At 44.9% G+C, this 18,227-nt stretch overlaps 1 long non-coding RNA gene across 2 annotated transcripts; it reads right to left on the bottom strand.

The window, feature by feature from the left end:
• Nucleotides 1–1,766: 1,766 nt before the first annotated feature.
• Nucleotides 1,767–17,613, bottom strand: LOC146752963 (uncharacterized). 2 transcript variants are annotated; one of them, XR_014940331.1, is made up of 4 exons: nt 17,510–17,613; nt 7,159–7,310; nt 4,843–4,922; nt 1,767–1,980 (listed from the first exon to the last, which is right to left on the bottom strand). It is a non-coding gene; the product is annotated as an uncharacterized LOC146752963 (long non-coding RNA). The 2 variants fall into 2 exon arrangements; XR_014940332.1 differs by lacking the exon at nt 1,767–1,980 and adding an exon at nt 3,489–3,801.
• Between the last annotated feature and the right edge of the window lie 614 nt (nt 17,614–18,227).

The raw sequence follows: 18,227 nt of genomic DNA, 5'->3' as shown, positions 1-18,227 counted from the left end.
TGAGGTCCCCATAAATATTCCCCATGGACCTCATTACACATTTGAGCAAACATTATTCACTCACACAGCTAAATTTCCTGTTTGCTTGGCTGATCAATTCCTCATCAAATTTTAATGCGGGGTTCAGGCCGTCTGCGGCGTTTTAATTAGGCCTAAGATTGCACAGCGTTGGAGGCAAGCTCAGAGCCACCCAAACCCCCTCTGCCTGTGTATTCAGGGGGAGGGGAAAGGGGACAGGAGGAAATGAAGAGGCCAAGAACTAATTAACTCCTGTTACTAGGCTAAGTCTGCTCTCTAGTGGTCACATCGCTCAAAACACAGTGCATGAAAAGGTTATGCTAAAGAAAACGTATCCAAAAGTAATCGAACTCCTCTCCATCGAATAGAGGGAAAAGGAAAAAAGCAAAATCTATCGTGCTTATTGCAAATGGGAACATTTACTTCCCCTGCAAAGTCTTATCTTTCCCCCCACTCCAGAATTCATACTCCTATAGGCACAAGAGCAACATGAGATTGTGACCATGTTCAAGGAAACTCTTCTCTCTACATAGTTGGAAACTGTTCCTGATGCTCAGAGCACTCTATACGTCCAGCTATCCATAACCATGAGCAGCTGCCTTCTGTCCCTTCGATCCAGAACACACGGACTGTGGCACCTCCAGCCTCAGGTTTGAGGAGTTTGCCAGTAGCATCCAGCCAAATTCCTTCCAAGTCCACCAGAATGATTAAGTTGTTAAAATCTCTATCTATTCATTGAAAGAAAATGGGCTGGAAAGAAGCGAAAACAAATCAAACACCTTATTTTCCTTTGCAGTTTGGGAGTGGTTGTTTAAAGCATTACTCCGCAGGGTGCAAAAGCATCATATGTATTTAAAACAGCTGTTTATTTCACAGACTCTACTCAACTTGGATTTTCTTAAAATCACAGTTTCTTTGAGAAGACATTAATAATATCAGCATCTGCAAGAGCACCAATTCACTGCTGAGTGGCATTGCAGCACGTATAGCAGTTGGTGCCTTAAGGAATGCAGTACTGTGTGCAGAACAGATCCCAAAAGTCACCAGGCAAGCATATTTTCAGGCACAAAATCTGATTCTTAACTGTATCTCTCTCTTAATAGATGTCAAGATGGCTGTCTTAAATCTGACAGACACGAGATCTAAATTTCTTCACAGCAAAGACCAAAATCAATAGTTAACCTGAGTGTAACCTCTCTGCTTGAAACCCATGTGCACTTAATTTAGGAATTACAAATTAATTAGTATGAATTATTATAATACAAATGATCAAAACACCATTTAGCATGAAGAACAAGCATAGCACAGGGCTTAAAAAAACAGCACAGCTTGTCAGTGAAGTATCACAAGGCTTGAACCATCCAATGTTTTTTTCCTGCACCAGGAGCTACATCATATTGTAGGTCTGCAAAAACCAACAGTGCAGGATCTTACTCCAGAATGTTGAGGGGTCTGAGCAAGGACAGACTTGCATCCTACATTTAGCATGAAATCACATCAGTTTAGAAGAATACTAACCGTGATCCGAAATTGTAGTAATTAAAGGAATAATGTCCAAATTTAATTATTGGGCCCCTCACACAAGTAAATGGAATTATCTTCAATGGTGTTCCAGTTACACTGCATAGCTGCAGCATTCATTGACTGGCACTGAGAGCAAATATCTGTGTACTTGTAAACGTGGCAGCATCTACAGCAGCTTTTTGGGGAATAAATTAGTGGGAGGAAGAAGTAACTTCCTTGGCTGTGCAGAATAGTATTGCCTTGGTGCAGAGCTTGTACCCCTTGAGCATCTTGGACAGGATCCCTGCGCTGCAGAAGGGCAATATTAGCTGCCCAAAGAGTCAGAATGATAGAGAAATCAGCAGCTCTTCTCAGCTCATAGGCTGGGCAATGGGGAAGAGGTTTGGTCTCACACACAAGGTCTTCAGGAGGGCTGTGGCAAAGCTGGGAGTGGGCTTCCTGTTGGCAAATCACAGTGCAAGCGTTAATTGCAAAACTGTCTATTTTAGGATTGTACACAGATTTTATTTGACAAGCCAAATTCTGACAGTTCACTCTTCATCAGCAGAGTTCCTGCTCTAAATTACCAAGTGCCAATGGCACTCAAGGTAAAGCAGTGCGATAGTAACCACAGATTGTTTGAAGGTCCTGCCTCACAACGTCTATTGAAAATTGAGCATATAGGGCAAGGAGAAAAAAAAAACTGCATCCGTAGGAATCATTTTGAGCTGACACAATGCACTGTTGTGGCTTTTTCCCTTCACAGCTTGCGTGCAGCAGTTCAGCTCGTTCTGTTTTCCCTACCAGCTGCTGTATGAACAGTGCCCCTGTCAGCAGGAAGTTACAAAGAAATGAATGAAGACTGATGATTAACGAAGAAAGAGGGTGAATATTAATCATGGAGTCAACATTTGATGGGAGCACTGATGGAATAGTGGTCCCACTGGAAGTTGTTAGGAGTTGATTTTTATGCCCCTGGGCAGTAGCTTTAAACCACGACTCATGATGGAAGAGAGGTAGCTCATAATGTTTTAAACAGGCCATGGTGGAAAACATACCTTCTCCCTCCCCTCCCCAGCTCCTCTCTTTTGTTGTGCTACAATGAGAACAGAGTTCCACCGTGCATCCTACATTTGCCCAGAGCACCCAAACTGTACAGATCAAACCCTTAAGCAGGCTCAAACAGGGACAGGACATTTCCATTTTTCCTTGCTGTTCTACCAGAAGTCTACAAAGTCGTCTTTGACAACACACTTCTATAGCGAAATAACTGAAGTATGAATTTTGGTTGTTTGCAACCTGATTCAAACCTCTTTGAAGGCAATAGGAGTCACAGCTCCACTACAGAGCAAAGCTCTCCTAACCTTGGCTGGAATTTCCTGTACCACACAAATTAATGAGCGTACTTGCAATCAATACTGCGTATGAAGTGCACAGCTGATACTCTCTTTCTTTGATATTATACAAAATCATTCATTATACCAGACCATTCATTTTTCTGATGAAAAAAAACAACTTGCAGATGCTGCCTTTAGGCAAGCTTCATCCACTTCCCAGACCCAACCACTGATCCAAAATGGAGATATCAAATACTGTTTGGATACTGCAGATTTACTGCACGCATCAGCTTTAATTGGACAGTCAGAAAAGACTTGCAAAGTCACTCGAGTATGGCTGCAGCCCAAAACTGAAGTTAATGTGAGTTGGATGCACACCAACATGCAGCTCTTCTAACAGTCCCATCATACAAAATAAGCTGTTACATGTGTTTTACAATTTCTCCTGCAAGTGTTTCAGGGGGTGTTTTGGAGGGGTGGAGAAACAGCAAGGAAGGAAGAGCTGATATCAAATGCTGTAATTCTGTTGAAGCTAACAGGATACTGATGTGTCACTACGACAGTTTTCCAATGTTTCTGTGGTCCTCATTAATCTGATCAGCACTCAGAAGGATGCATAAATCACTGCACATGGGCTCTTCCATGAACCCTGCTCTACAACTTAATCTGTGCCATAGGATGTTGTGTCCTCATTTGGCCATGCAACAGCAAGTGTGTTATTTGTCCAGAGAAAGTTCTGGATTTCAAAACACAGGCAGCTTTCCTATTGCCTTTCCTATTTCCTACTTGGAGCACAATGTCAGGCAGATGACAATAGAAACCTGATAGGGTTTGCATGCATTTTTCTGGAGATTTAGGCTGCGATCTCTTGCCATTCAGCAACTATTCATCTCCCAGAATGAAGTGACTGTTCACAGGATGGTTACAGTTCCACTTATGTGTCCTACAGGAAGAAGGACAAAGCCAGAAGTGTCCCTTTAATTTCAGCAACAGTAAAGACAGAAGGGAGCCACAGCACAACTACTCACAAAGAGTCTGAGATTCAACAGAGAAAGTCTTACAAGTGCACTGAGGCCATAAAGAGCTGAACAGTAGAAATCATTTAATCCTCAGTGCTGCATTTTATCCACAACATTGGCCCTTCAACAGCCCAGAACCCTTCAGGTGCATTTCCAGAGCTGATTACTGCTGTTCCAGGCAAGTAATCTGCAGACACGCAGGTGGGAAGCTGTCTGCTGCTGCTGCTCTCAGACCCTGCTCCCTTTTTTGCCTTTCAGTTTCCAGAGCATCCTCTGTGCACTAAAAAACGCTCCGTGCTTCTCCTCTTGCTTTCACAGCAGCTGCTTACAGAAAGCCAGCAGTATAAGAGGCAGCAGACACAGAGGCAGCCTTTATTCTAATACTCTTGCAAAACTGGGTGCTACCTTGCAAAGGGTACAATGCATCGCAGCTCCCCTACATAAATAACTTTTTAATGCACCTGTCATTTCAGATGTCACACCAGAGACAAGGTCAGGCTCGGAGAGAAATCAGCCTGCTCCATCCTTGACCCGTCATTCATCATGGCATTTGTCCACAGCCAAGCAGCCCAGCTGGTTAACAGGGAAAAAACCTTATCTGAGCTCTAAAAGGGTCCCATTTCTGATAGGAAGAACTTATTAATAATACTCTCTGGAAAGCAGCGGGAGTTCTGATGGACAGCTTTGCAGGGACATTTTTCAATAGAGAAGCTTAAAATCCTATATCTATGCACCAGATCAGCAGGCTGGAGGAGATGAGAGGTTAATTTTGCAGACAGCAAATGGTGACTGTTTGTAAGTTATTAGAGAGGGAAATATGCCTTCAGTGTTATGGGGATATACGAGCCTTGCCTTCACCTTTCCCCATGTATCATGCTGCGTGTCATCATAGGCACGTTAGCACGTTGTGCAGGTCCCCTCAAATCACCGGGCAATAATTAGCATTGCCAACTGCTGGTTCTTACCTCTTTTACAGGACCCAGCTCAGTTCTTAAAACACGCACCCCCTGAATTCACATTAACTTCAGGAAAAGATTCCTGGGTCCTGTGGAGTTAAGAATAAAAAGTATAAAAGCTTTAAAAATGGCAGCTTTATTCCTAATGCAGATAACTGCAGGCTTACGACAGCCTCAGAGGCTTCTGGCATTGGTGTCAGGGTTTGTGATTTGGGGGTGTGTGAGAGCAAGGAGAGAATGAGAAAAGGGAAAAGAGAAAGCAGGGGTAGATTCACAGTAGCTTAAAGAGCACTGACTGTGTGCTCGACAGCTCACTGACCTCGTTGGAGCGCCGAATGCAGGGCACAGGAGCCACATGGATTGGGTACGGACTCAGGCTGACCTCTGAAATCTGCACTCACAGCATTTTATGAGCTGATTGTTGTTAGACCCACAGACTAAGGCAGTTCATGGGCTCAAGAACACAGAAGCAAGTTCCCACGGCCTAAAGTTTCCAAATTGCATAGTAAAGGCTCATGTATGAGCAATTAAGCCATCGCAGCTCTAGAGTTTTCCACTTAGTTCAGCTTTATTTTGTTGCAAGCTGAATTAAACTGCTATATTACATTAGCAGATGTACCCCTAAGGAGCACTGCAGACCCTACCTACGGCTCAAAGAACAACACTGGGCTGGTTGGTGTCTGCTCTATCTGCCTTCTATCAGCTCTAGCATGGCTTCTGATATAGATATAGAAACTGTATTTTGAGATACAGCACGACCATCTTTACTTAATGTCTACTTAATCTCTACCATGTCTACTTAAGACACCCTGGTATGGGGATGTCACCTGAACTGGTGTTGCTCATATGCCTTCTGTTCTCCTTACTTAAACAAATTCTCACCTTGCCAATGCAGTGCAGTTATTCAGACTACAGCTGGGATTTTCAGATCCCAAACTCCTCATGGATGGTGCTGGCTGTACATACAGTCTCCTTTGAAACCCAGGGCCATGCACAAAGCCCTGCCTCACTTTCAGCAGAGCCACCCTCGCCCTCCAGCTCTTGCTATCCCCAATCTTTCCCCATTCCTCAGCTCAGCTCCCATCATCGCTCTCCCTGTGCCGACTCAGCGTCTCCCTTAGAACTCATTTGTTTGCTCCGAAATGCTTTGCTTCCTCTGCTTTGTTTCCCTGGATCTAACATTTTTATTTTATTTTATTTAATTTAATTTAATTTTATTTTATTTTATTTTATTTTATTTTATTTGCCTCCTTTCTCCCTCCACAGGGTGACAGCTATTTTATCACCTACAACAAGAAATGCTGAGCCTGTTGTGCAGGCAAAACATTTGCAAAGGGGCAGGGGGTACACAGAAAGCAGTAGGAAATTGATAAGGGTTGTAAAGTACCTTTATAGAAATGCCGACAAGCCTGCTCAGGGCACAGAGCACCTGCACCTCTGCCCCCGGCAGCGCTTCCTTCAGATGCTCCTATTGTTTTCATTACTATTTGTGACTTGATCATTAATAAATTACTATTACTTTTTTTTTTTTTTTTTTTCCTGTTGGCTCCAGCCACCAAGGGAGCCAGCAGGTGCACCACTTTTACAATTAGCCCTCTGTAATGCATGGTTGGCAAGAAAAGTTGTCCGCAAGCTGCAGACTTTACCAACTGCTCGATGGCAGCAACTAGAGGACAGTGTGCAGCAAAGCACCTTCATGTGGCAGCTCACACAGCCAGAGGGGTTCAGTCTCAAACTTGGGGTCCTGCTTGTGAAGGTGAGTGGTAGAGGCAGGGGAAGAATGTACACAGGCCATCTATGGGGTAATGAGATCACAGTAAGTCTTACTGAAACCATTATTTCCATCATCTAAGATAATGTCCTGGTTAGAGGCAGCAGTGCAACTCATTAAACAGGAATCTGACTGATTAAACTGTTTTGGTTTGAGGAGGGGAAGTTTAGCAGTGAAATCAGAAAGTTGCTTCTCTCCATCTGCAGATTGTGCTCACTCACAGGCAGGGCTCTGGCTTTTCAAGATCAGTGCTGTTCTCTGCGTTTGTGTTGGTAAAATTATGGTTGTAACAAATTCCCTTTGTGATAGAATATCATTCCCTCAAATACCACCATCACTGCATTGTCCTGTCCAGCAGCAGCTAAGTGGCACAGGCTGGGTGTTGTTTCAGTTCAGCCACATCAGGGATTATCAGCACAAGGAGTGTGCAGAGCTGTTGTGTAGTTTTTCCCCCAAAAAAGACAGTGCAAAGCAGAAAGCATAAACCATTTGGTGATACCTATACAAGGCAAATGAAAAGTGAAAAATCCATTGCAAAGTAAATGACCACAGACCTCAGATCAGGCACGTAGCCAGCAATCCAGGGAAGCTGTGTATCTTTGTCTCTGAGACAGTTTTCTTCCAGTCCCAATGAACTCAGGTGTTTCACGTAGTTCTGATGGGAAAGCATGTTCCTCTCTTGGAGGAAGTCAGCTGGAACATGAAACTAATAAAGAAAGAGAAAAGAAAAAATATATATATTTAAGATGACATGCTGCTGAAAATCACCAGACTCAGAGCTTGCATTGAGCAGAGCAGGTTCCATTGATGCTGCTCTTCTGCCTTTGATAGCAGCTGTACAGGGTGCTCCAGAGAAGAACAAAGCAGCAACCCTGTGACAATCTGCCCCTTTTACTGCTGCAGGCACAGATCCAATCTGGGGACTGATTCATGCTTTGAATCATAAGATTAGAAGTCTTCTCCAGTATTTCCTTCCATAGAAGGAAATCGAACATCTCATAAGTGGCTTCCAAACAAGCATCCAGATTCCTTGCATCCTGCTAATGTGAACTGGACGTTAAACCAGCAGCCAAACAAAAAGACTGATTTGCTTTTCTCACACTACTTAATACCAGAATCAAAATGCATAAAATCAAAAACATTTCATAAGAACGTCTTCATTTGCAGACTCAAGTCACTATGAATTGATCATAACAAATACAGGAGACATTGAAAGCTCCTCTCCTGTGGCTCTCAAGGTCCAAACCTCTAATCTTGGTCACTGCATTTTCAGGCCACTGCAACCCAACAGGCACTTCTAAAAGAGCAGAAAAAAACCTAACAGGAGAATGCTGTCATGTCAATAGCTTTTCTAGTGAGTGTAATGAATGCAGACAACACAAGAGTACTTTGATAGAGGAATCCCATCTGTGTCTAACCAGTAAATCCATGCCGTGCAGTTTGCGTTCAGTGCAACCTGTTTCCTTCCTGAGAAAACAGAACACCAGGAGACTTTGAGGTAGAGAATTTAAGGCAGAACCAGTTGGTACAGCCTTATTCAGGATAAATATGAAAGCTCAAGGCAGATTCTCTTGCCCCTACTGTAATATATGCTATAAGTTAAGATCTACATGTATATCCAATCGCATTTGTGAAGGTAGGGAGGGGAAAAAAATCACCGTGTAGTTAGACACAATTAAATGAGTTACATAAAGGGCACATCTTTAAAAAAAAAAAGTCTGAAAACTTTGAAACTGAAGTGGAATGGAATAGCAGCATGAAATGTCAGAGCTGAGTTAAATCCCAGCTTCAGAATCAGTCCTCGATCCAGCCAGAATAGGTCACCCAGCCTTCATCCTGCCAAATTTACACTGTTTGTTGAAGTATGCAACTCAAAAAGTTAGAACCAAAAGCTGTCCCTCTCCACTGCAGCTCAAACACACCATTCTCCCTACTGAAAAACTGCCAGCGTTTTATGTTTTCTCTTGTTCCCTTCCAGATTTATTCTTGCCATGCCCAGCTGTGAGCAGGGCAGTGAGCAGGGGGTCGGGGCTGTGCAGGCTTCATGGGGCAGCCCGGGCACTAGCTCCTGTATGCCTTGTGCAGACCCCATACCATGAAGCCATTAGAATTCCTCCTGCAAGCAGCATGCTGAGTCCCTTAGCTCCTTCCTTTCACTTGACCTGAACTATAGGTTCTGCTGGTTGTGAGCTCAATCACTGTCCTCCCCAGGTCTGCTATTAAACCTTGGCTCTAAGAAACCAAGAAATTAATCTCTGGTGCCCGACTTTTCGCAGCCCAGCGTGCTCTACAGCAGCTATGCACAACCTCTGATCCCCAACTGCACGGCCTCATCCATAAACAAAGGTACCTTGTGGAGTCTGGTGAACCCAGCTGATCCCTCACTAATATCTCCTGGAGCAAGCAGAGCACAAAGCCTTTCAGCTTGGAAGTTTTGCATTCTCTTACTCTTGGATTAAGAAATAAAACAAATTAAACGAGACCCTCACATCCCTATGGTCTTCATTTTCTACAGCACACCCATTGCAACGGGTGAAAAGCATTGCTTTTGCCAGTTACCAGACAGAGTGTTAGTGGGTGAGACAATGCCATGCATCCCTCTGCACTGCAGACCCAGCGTGGCACTGGGGCAGCACAGTGAGGAACAAAGCCACTGTGCATTTGTTAATCTGTCATTCACACTGACAGCTGTGGGTACAGGCTGAGAGCCACGGGCAGGGGACAGCCACCAAACCACAGCCAGCAGCACTATCAGAGCAGAGCTGAAGCACCGGCACCTCAGGCCTGTCTGCAGTAATTTTCTTTTGCTGATAGTTACAAGGATCGCTGCAATATAAATTCCGCATGGAGTGCTGAGAAAGGAACGAGGCCCCGCTGCACCAAGCGCGGTGTTAGATAGGAAGAGATGACCATGTAAATAAATGGGGCACAAAGGAAGTATTTTTCCCAATTTTACAGGTGAGGAACCATGGCTAAAAGCCATAAATCAGTTTTATTGAGGGGATACAGGGTATTTACAGGAGAAATAAGAACTGAGCCTCAAATCCTTATCCACTGCTCAGTCCCATTTTGTTCCTTTTCTGCTTTGAGGGCTAACAAAGCCCACCAGAACCAACCTTGTGTCTGCCCATACAGGATGAAAACTACCTGTGCTCCTCCAAACTACCCACCATTTGCATGGGCAGTTCACCTGCAATAAGCACTAACCCTGAGCACTGATGCAGGCTGCTTTGGCACAGCAAACTACACACTGTGTGATCAACGCAGGCAAATATTTACTATCCCTTTATTTTTTTTTCCTAAGTGCAAACAATAGAAGAGCTCCCTCCATTCTGCAACGCTCACTTCTCCATATAAGCCATTCAGCATTCACCAATGCAATATTTTGTCATTTCAATAATCACCAGTTTATCTTTCCCCATTTTCATGGTTTCTCTGGAGACCTCTCCCCTCTCACCAGGCATTAAAGCACAAGCGGTAGATTTGGCATTTGCCACAAGTAAGGAAACAAAAGCCTTCACGATAGGAGAGAAAGAAAGCATTGGGAACCCTGCTGGGACAGCTCCACTCCCATGTGCTTCTTTCCCCTCCAAGTTTCTGCCTCCCCTCTTGCTCTGAACCAACTGCTTATATGGCAGTGCTCTGACCCGAGGGTGCAGCGGCAGAAACAATAACCCAAGTTATACTTTTTTTCAAGTCAAACATCAATTGTGCTTACAAGGCAAAAATCAGCAGTCCATTTTCCTTCTGCCTTTATACTCAGAAATTCCAGACAGAGAACTCACTGCCTTCCCTTGTCACCCCTGTACTGCACAGCGGTGCTTCTCACAGTGGGGCTGCAGGTCTCCAGCAAAGACTGAATTCCAGCAATGAGATGCCAGCCTCAAAGGGCAGTTGCAAACCCAGAAGGGAAAAGAGACATGAGATCACCAGCAGAACTACTTGTGCAGTGCTGTGGTTTCACCATCTAAAGAGCGGCCCCTCAGTAAACTCATTCCTTTTGAGGTCTTTGTCCTACGAGTCTCCCTCCTTGTAGCTCCCAGCCAAAAGCGCATGGAGCCATGACTGTCTCCATTGCAGAACCACTGTCTGCAATATTCCCACTCAATAATCTTTGTCGCAGACTTGAGACTATTTTTGGAAGCTTTAAAAATATCTAAGGGGCACCTTTTCTTTTTATTCAGATACAGCATCTTTTTATGTTTAATAGAGATTTGAAGAAGAAGAAAAAAAAATCTGCTTAGCAACATGCCTTTCTATTAAAAATAAAACAGCTGAGTAAGCAAGATGACTTGGACAGGAGAAAATTCTATTTATAGAAATGTTTACTATGGTTATCACAGGGCGATAGGGATGACTGTGAACCACAGGCTCTGCTGACAAGTGGTGATGAACCAGTCACAGGAGGAGGCAACACAACAGAGATGGAATCAACAGCTTCTAGGTCACACATAGATAGGGACATTGGTGTGTGCACGATAAGGATGAGCCCTGAAGGAACCCAAGGAGGTTGTGGCAATCAAGGCCAGGCTGGATGTGGCTCTGGGCAGCCTGGTCTGGTGCTTGGCGACCCTGCACATAGCAGGGGGGTTAAAACTAGATGAGCATTTTGGGCCTTTTCAACCCCAGCCCATTCTGTGATTCTGTGAACACACTCAGAATCACCACATGCTCTTCTCCAAATTCAGAAAGCTCAGGAGCTGCAAGAAGGAGTATGAATTCCTGAATAATACTGCCTCTCTCTTGTATTTTAAGCAGCCAACTAACAGAAAACTATTTGTGCTGCTTTACCTGCAGGTATGGCTATGGCAGGGAAGGACAACTGAGGAGCTCTGCAAGGAACTCACTTTCTTGGGAGCATCCACTGTTCCTGTGCAGCAGACTAAGCCTTCTCCATTCTGCATCCAAAATTAGGGATGTCGGAGGAGAACTGAGTCAGATCAGTTGGATTCTCTTCCAGGCCCTGCCACCAGCTCACTATGTGACCTTGCACAAGTCACTTCATCTGTTTGTGCTGAAAGCGTCTCATCTGCAAAACTGTATTTACCTTTGTTAGAAAATGCACTCATTTATAGATATAGAACGATGAACATGAGCCAAATACTGCTGCCATCTTGCTCCTCCTGGCTCTCCATCTTTTTCTGACTGCATCATTAGGTGGTTTTCCCACCCTTAATAATCAGGGCTGCTTTTAATGGCCTGAGTGTTTTTTCTCCAGGTGTTTTTTTTATGGCATCTATATAAGACAATCCAAGGAAACTACAGAATCATCTCTCCAAATTTCTCATCATGTCATTCTGCCAAAAACAACAGAAATATTTGCAAGCAGGTTGGATTCAGAGCCTTCCAGAAAGGTCCCCGTGTCTCACCTGCACCACCACGTCCGTCCTCTGCTGCTCAGGAGTTCTTACACGCAGCCACATTGCTCTCCATGGAGTTCTTGAAATGGTCCTCCTATATTTCTCTGAAAAATGACCATTCCCTTAAAATACGGCACCTCCTCTCATGGCACACTGCGATGTGACTCAACAGCACCAGAGTCGCAACTCATATTTCCACAGGGTGCCAGCATCTCAGCATCAAAGTGCTGCTGGCTCTGGACTATCATCTGCGCTGTAATTAAACTGAATCCACTCCTTGGCTTGGCTTTATCCCTGAACAATACCAGCGTTTGAGTAATACATTCTCAGGGCACTAATACATCACCTGGGCGATCCCTGTCCATGATGTATTGGCGCAATACATCAGAGTGCACTCCCGCTATAAGGATCTATGGGCATCATACATCAAGGTGAGGCTGAGTAGTGATGTATGGCTCAGAAGATGGTACCGTGCAGCAGTGGACCAGGCCAGGACCAAGAGGATAAAGGTTGGCATGGCCGTTAGCCGATTTCCCTGTGTTATAATGCTGGCACTGACCCAGCGTCTAACTTTAGCCCCTTATTTATTTATCCCAAAGCAACCTACCATTGGAAGCGCCTATCCTCGGATGCATCATTCTCACAGAGGTCTCAGGGGACTGCTGGTACACAATTAGCAGGAGTGTATTCTCAGCTTGATGTGGGGGGTTTTTAGCCCATTAACACTAATGGCGGCTGCAGCACCAGAGCTCCGTATATCACAGAAAACACGGACACATGCACACGCTTAGCTCTGTGCAAATCTCACCCATTCAAGAGGCACCTGAAGATTATTGGGAATAAAATAACCACAGAAAATTGATGGAAGCAACCACTTCATTGTTTTCCAATAATTACTTTCAAATATATAAAAATTAAACATATAAAATGTAGAAACACAAACCCACCCCAGCACACGGAGGCAAAGCCTTGGCCAGCCTGTAGGACATGAGGGGCATTGCAGAGCTCATAGCAAAGCATTGCTGGAATGCCTGAAGGCATTATCAGCTGGGGGAATGCTGCTTTAACCCACTGAGGCAGGAAGGAGGCAAAGAAGCATTTGCTGACAAAGTCCTTCCCTTCACCCCTCATTTTACAAACAGCAAAATAAAATTAAAGTATAGAGCAATATAAGCCTCAGTGGAGACAGTTGGAGATGTTTGCTCAGGAGAAAAATGGCAGAGAATAACCCTAAATGAGCCCCAAACACAGCTCTTAGTAAGAACCCAAGGGAGATGCCCTTGCCATGGCTATATGCCATGCATCACTGGAGCCTGCACCTGGGCACAGTCTTCCAGTGCTTTGGACAGCAATGTCCTGGGGAGCAAAGGTGGCTAAAACCAATCTCTGTGCTCCATACAGAGTCACTCGAGGTCTCACGTAAAGCAGACTTATTGCCCCCATGAAAGAAATAATAGATCTAATAAAATACTTATATCCTGGCCAACATCTCTGCCCAGCCTGGTGAGCCCCCAGGGGCAGCGAGTGGACAAAGCCAACTTACAATGTGTCCTCCTATCCCTCCAGCCCTGCAGCATGCAACTGCTGCCCCCAGAGACCACCACAAGGAGACCATCCTCACAACACACAGGCGTGAGGCTGTCATGGCCAGGGCTGATGCAATTTGGGCACATCCCTCCCCTGCCCTGTCACCCAGCTGCCTGGTTGGCAGCACGTGAACCCATGCTTTGCATCTGCATGAAGAGTTCAAGGCTGGCAGTCCTTAATAATATAAGCACAGCTGCTTCCCTCCACAACTCCCCTCAAATCAAGCAGCCAAGATAGCTTTCTGAATGAACGAGCTATCTTAAGGCACTGAGTGAAATAATTTCTCAGATGCTCAATCTAGTTTTTGAAACAATCTGGAAATGACATTCTCATTAATTACACACCACGTATCTGGAAAATGACAGCACTACTGAGCTGACAGTGACAAGGAATCAGAAAATAGCTTGTGCAGGTGGAACAAGTCATGGACAAACCTTCGCGTCTATATGGAGGGGATGCACAGAGCTGTGAGGGGCAGCACTGCAGGTGCCCAGAGACCATTTGTGCAGCAGAGCCACAGTGAGCAGTGGGTGATTTCACCCTCCTGGCACTCACAGAGGGAACTTCAAGCAGAGTTTCCCCTTTAAAAACCAAGACAAGCTCAGCCTGGACAACCATTCATATTTGCTTACTCCTTGAGCTTTGGTGCAGTGATTGCTTGCTGGGCTGGGAGCCTCCCAGCCATGTCACAGACCAAGAGGAAAGTCAGAGGTCTTCCCTGGGCTGAGTCCTGAGCAAGTCAATGGGAAGTAAATATAAACCATAAGCACTGAAGTAAGTGAAAATAAACTGTTTGGTGCATGCTTATACAATGACAGAAGTCTTTGCAAATTCATAAAATGGAGAACATGAAAAGCAGCAAATCCTTTTTAAAACAGGAAGGAAGTCAGGTAGGTGAGCAGGAAAAACAGCCCAGTAGTTAATGTGCTAATGTAGGACCTGGAAAACCTGAGTTTACAGGCCTGCAGTGGGCCCATAAACTTGTACATGCTATCACTGAAACTGGAGAACCACACTCCATTACCCCCAAAACTCAGGAACTGCTTATAAGAACTTCAGGAATTGGGTTAAATCTCACCAAAAAGGGAAAACATGCCTGTTCGACGGAAGCCAACAGCAGAAGGCAGGAAAGCTCACATCACTTGAAACCACAGCTTGCAAGGAACCCAAACTGCCCAGGAGAACTGAGCCCACAGCTCCATGCAAGGCAACTGATCCCCTTCTCAGTGCACAAGAGAACAATACTCTGACCTTTAAGTAACAATTTTAGTTGTATCAAAAAACTGAAGTGACTTGAGAGCCATTTCTCTTCCTCCCTGGAATCATTTACAAGGGGATTTTTGCACCCAGGCAGAGCATGCAGGCAGGTGGCTGCACCCAGGAGCAGTCCACGCAGCCAGAGTTTGTCTTGGCAGGGAGCTGATGGCTTCCTTTGCATACAGGGAGCAACCCGGTTCTGCTCAAGAACTGCCTGGTTTAGGAACACACACCTCAGCAGGTTGGAGCCCTGCAGACAGGCTGCTTTCGTGAGAGAGGGCGTGAAAACAGATCAAAGTCTCAGAAGAAGTTTATTTTAAAGTATTTCCTACAGCCCGATCAGATTATGTTTTTAAAAGTTCAATTATCTTCTGATAAACTCAGCGGCCAAATTAGGAAACTAAATACAATTATTAAAGCATAAGAGAATAATTTCAGATCTGCTACAAGTGCCAATTCAAACTTAACAAGCCCACAGATCCTGGCAAGTAACTCCACACAGATCACTCAGCTTCATTTCAAACTAGAAGACCAGATGAATGCCTGGGATATGACTTACATTGATTCTCATGTTTTTAATCAAAACTTACACAGTCCTTTTAGCTGGCCAAACCCAGAACCAAGATTTTGTAGAAAGGTATTCAATTTCTCTATGGAATTGGGGGATTTGAGCAACCCCGTGCTGAGCTATCAAAGCAGTGCACAGAACTTACCTCCGGCGTGCAATGCAAAGCCTGAAAACTTGGAAGAAATATTTCACATAGTGCAGCATTTTGCAGAGCAATCTTTAATCCAGATGCTATCCCAGCAGCTGGGCTGATCTCCTCAACAACTTCAGTACAGTTCTGTTGTGGTCTTTTTTTCCTGAAGAGAACTTCTAAACTCACATCTTGTTGGCCAGTAATTCTGAATTCCCATTCACCAAGTGACCAGCAATGCACCCTGCCATTATACCATATAGCCACGCTCACTTGGGAGCATGGCAGCTGATGTCCCACAGCACACACACATTCATCAGAAGGGAGATGCCCACAGCTGAGGTTATCAAGAGTGGAAACTTCAGTACAGCTGAGGTTATCAAGAGTGGAAACTTCAGTATGCAACAGTGCTGCAGGTGAAGTTTCATCAGACACATTTAACCTTACATATTGTTGCATTTTCTCTCTTCCTGTAGGCAGCATGGGCTCCTGGGCATCACACATCAGTGGCACTAATGAGGAGAAGTGCTGACCACCAGTCAAGAGAAAACGATACCTAACACACCATCTCAGTCTGTAGATTACTGATACCATCATGCTTAAAGGGCAAAGGCCAAAAAGCACGAGCACAGGACCCTTGCCTTTAATAGGGTTGCCATATATACCCAAAACAAAACATACTTTTAAGCTGCCTGCATTTATAAACTCTTGAGGCCCATATTTGAAGGAAAGGGAAAACCTTCCATGCTGACAACTCCTCCCAGCAAGTTACAGAAAGGAGGTATTTAGGGGAGAACATGAATTCCAGCCCCTGATGGAAAAACACACTCCTCTTGCAGTGATTTCTGTTGTTGTATTTTTGTATGGGGGTTAAAAAAGGTTTGATTTTGCAGTTTAGCATGTTGAGGCCTCTCAGTGCTCGCTGTCGGAGGGTGCCGATTACCCAGCTTCATTCATCAAAGTGTCACTTTTCTGACAGCCATTAATAAATATACTGCCAGAGCCCCTCACACCTGGCAGCCATGGCACACTGCAACACACCGCTAACCTAATTTGCTAATTGCTGCTTTCCCCATTAATTTTAGTCCTGTCTTGTTTGGTGTTGACATGGAGGGAAAAAGAAAGAAGAGTGGGGAAAAAGAAGCAGGCAAGAAAGTAAGCTTTGGGAGTTTTCTGATTATTTCTTCACTTGTTCTTCCCCCTCCATCACCATTTACTTGGGAGTATCAGCTTCCTTTTTATCCTTGCCCTTTCTGAGAGGGCTGGCAGCAATGGCAATTTGGGCATGTGGTGTGAGGGTTTAACAAGCTGCACACCATGTGTTACCCACATACAAGCCCAGACTCTGGCACTGTGTTTCTCTCAGCCCCCCACCCTGAGCTCCCAGCCTATGGCTGCACAACAGTGGGGCTTGGGGTGCTCTGTCCCCCAGACATCATCGGTCTCAGCACTTCACACCTGCCAAAATCCCTACTCTGTTAATTCAATTCCCATCCACTCTCAAGCGAACATCACTCAGTTCCATTAATCATATGATTTTTCTGATAAATATCCTCTTTAAGGCCCAGGTACAGACCAAGTCCTTTGTGACTAAGCTGGACTGAAACGCAGGTCTCCAGCCGAGGTCAATTAAGACAAGGAGTACCAGACCCATCAAGCCTTCAGGCAGTGATGAATTATTGTTGCAGCACTAGTAAAAGTCTCCCTGCAGGACACTCACCAAGCTGTTGTACTTGGACCACACATTGGGGTCCATATGCTCCAAAGCTTTTCCTTGCCTGATTAGGTCTAGTGATGGCTGCCCGCACCCACTGCTCCAGCTCCTCTGCCTCCCCTTCTCAGGAACAGTGCTCAATCACTGGGGGCACAGAGGCTCCTTGGGCTCTGCACAGCCATCACTTGGCCACCAATGCTTGGTTAAGGACACAGACACCTGTGTTCTGCAGAGCTTTCCAGATCATTAATTCTTTTCTCCAATTAATGCAAGAAAAGGGTGCACTTACCCCACAGGTAAGGCCTGTGTGCATGCTCCTGTCCCCTCAGCCAGGCAGCTTGGGTCCATCTTTCTTGGCAAACAGAGCTTCCCACTGCCAAGACACTCAGACCACAACCACACAACATGAGGAATGGTCCTCTCAGTCTGGGACAGCATCCACTGCCAACCTGTGCCAAATACAAGAATTTTGGATGCCTCCTTAGCATTGGGAGGAAAGGAATGAAGGTGGCCAAGTTCCACCTTAAGTGGGTGATTGCAGTCTGCTAAACCCACAACAAATAACCGAGTCTCAAACACAATCCAAACACAGGGCATGTTTTAAAATTGCTTGCAACGAGACACTAGTAGATATGAGCATGAGAGGTTTTGCTGCTTCTGAGCAGACTTTGGTGCAAAACACATGTTTTTCCCTAAAAGAAGCAGAAGGTTTAAACAGTTTTAAATTGGATAATACTACAAGAAGGCTCAGACTGTTTTGAAATGATGAGCTGGTAAGAAAACCCTTCTTTGAATCAGAATTACTACGATGATATTAGAGGATTAGCACAGGTCTGGGAGCAGGATTCAAGCAAACCTGCCAATTCTGGACATTGGACATTTTGACTGCCTTTGAACCCTTTAGCTATTCTGACAGTTAAAACTGTGCTGCCATGGCACAGCCCTGCTCCCAGCACTTACACCCACAGCTCTCCCTAAGCCACAGGTGAGATCTGTTTGTATTTCCT

This window comes from Coturnix japonica, unplaced genomic scaffold, assembly GCF_054131305.1.
Source record: "Coturnix japonica strain WE unplaced genomic scaffold, WE-NBRP24 Scf040, whole genome shotgun sequence".
NCBI classification, from domain to species: Eukaryota; Metazoa; Chordata; class Aves; order Galliformes; family Phasianidae; genus Coturnix; species Coturnix japonica.
This window is presented reverse-complemented; position numbering and strand designations above follow the sequence as displayed.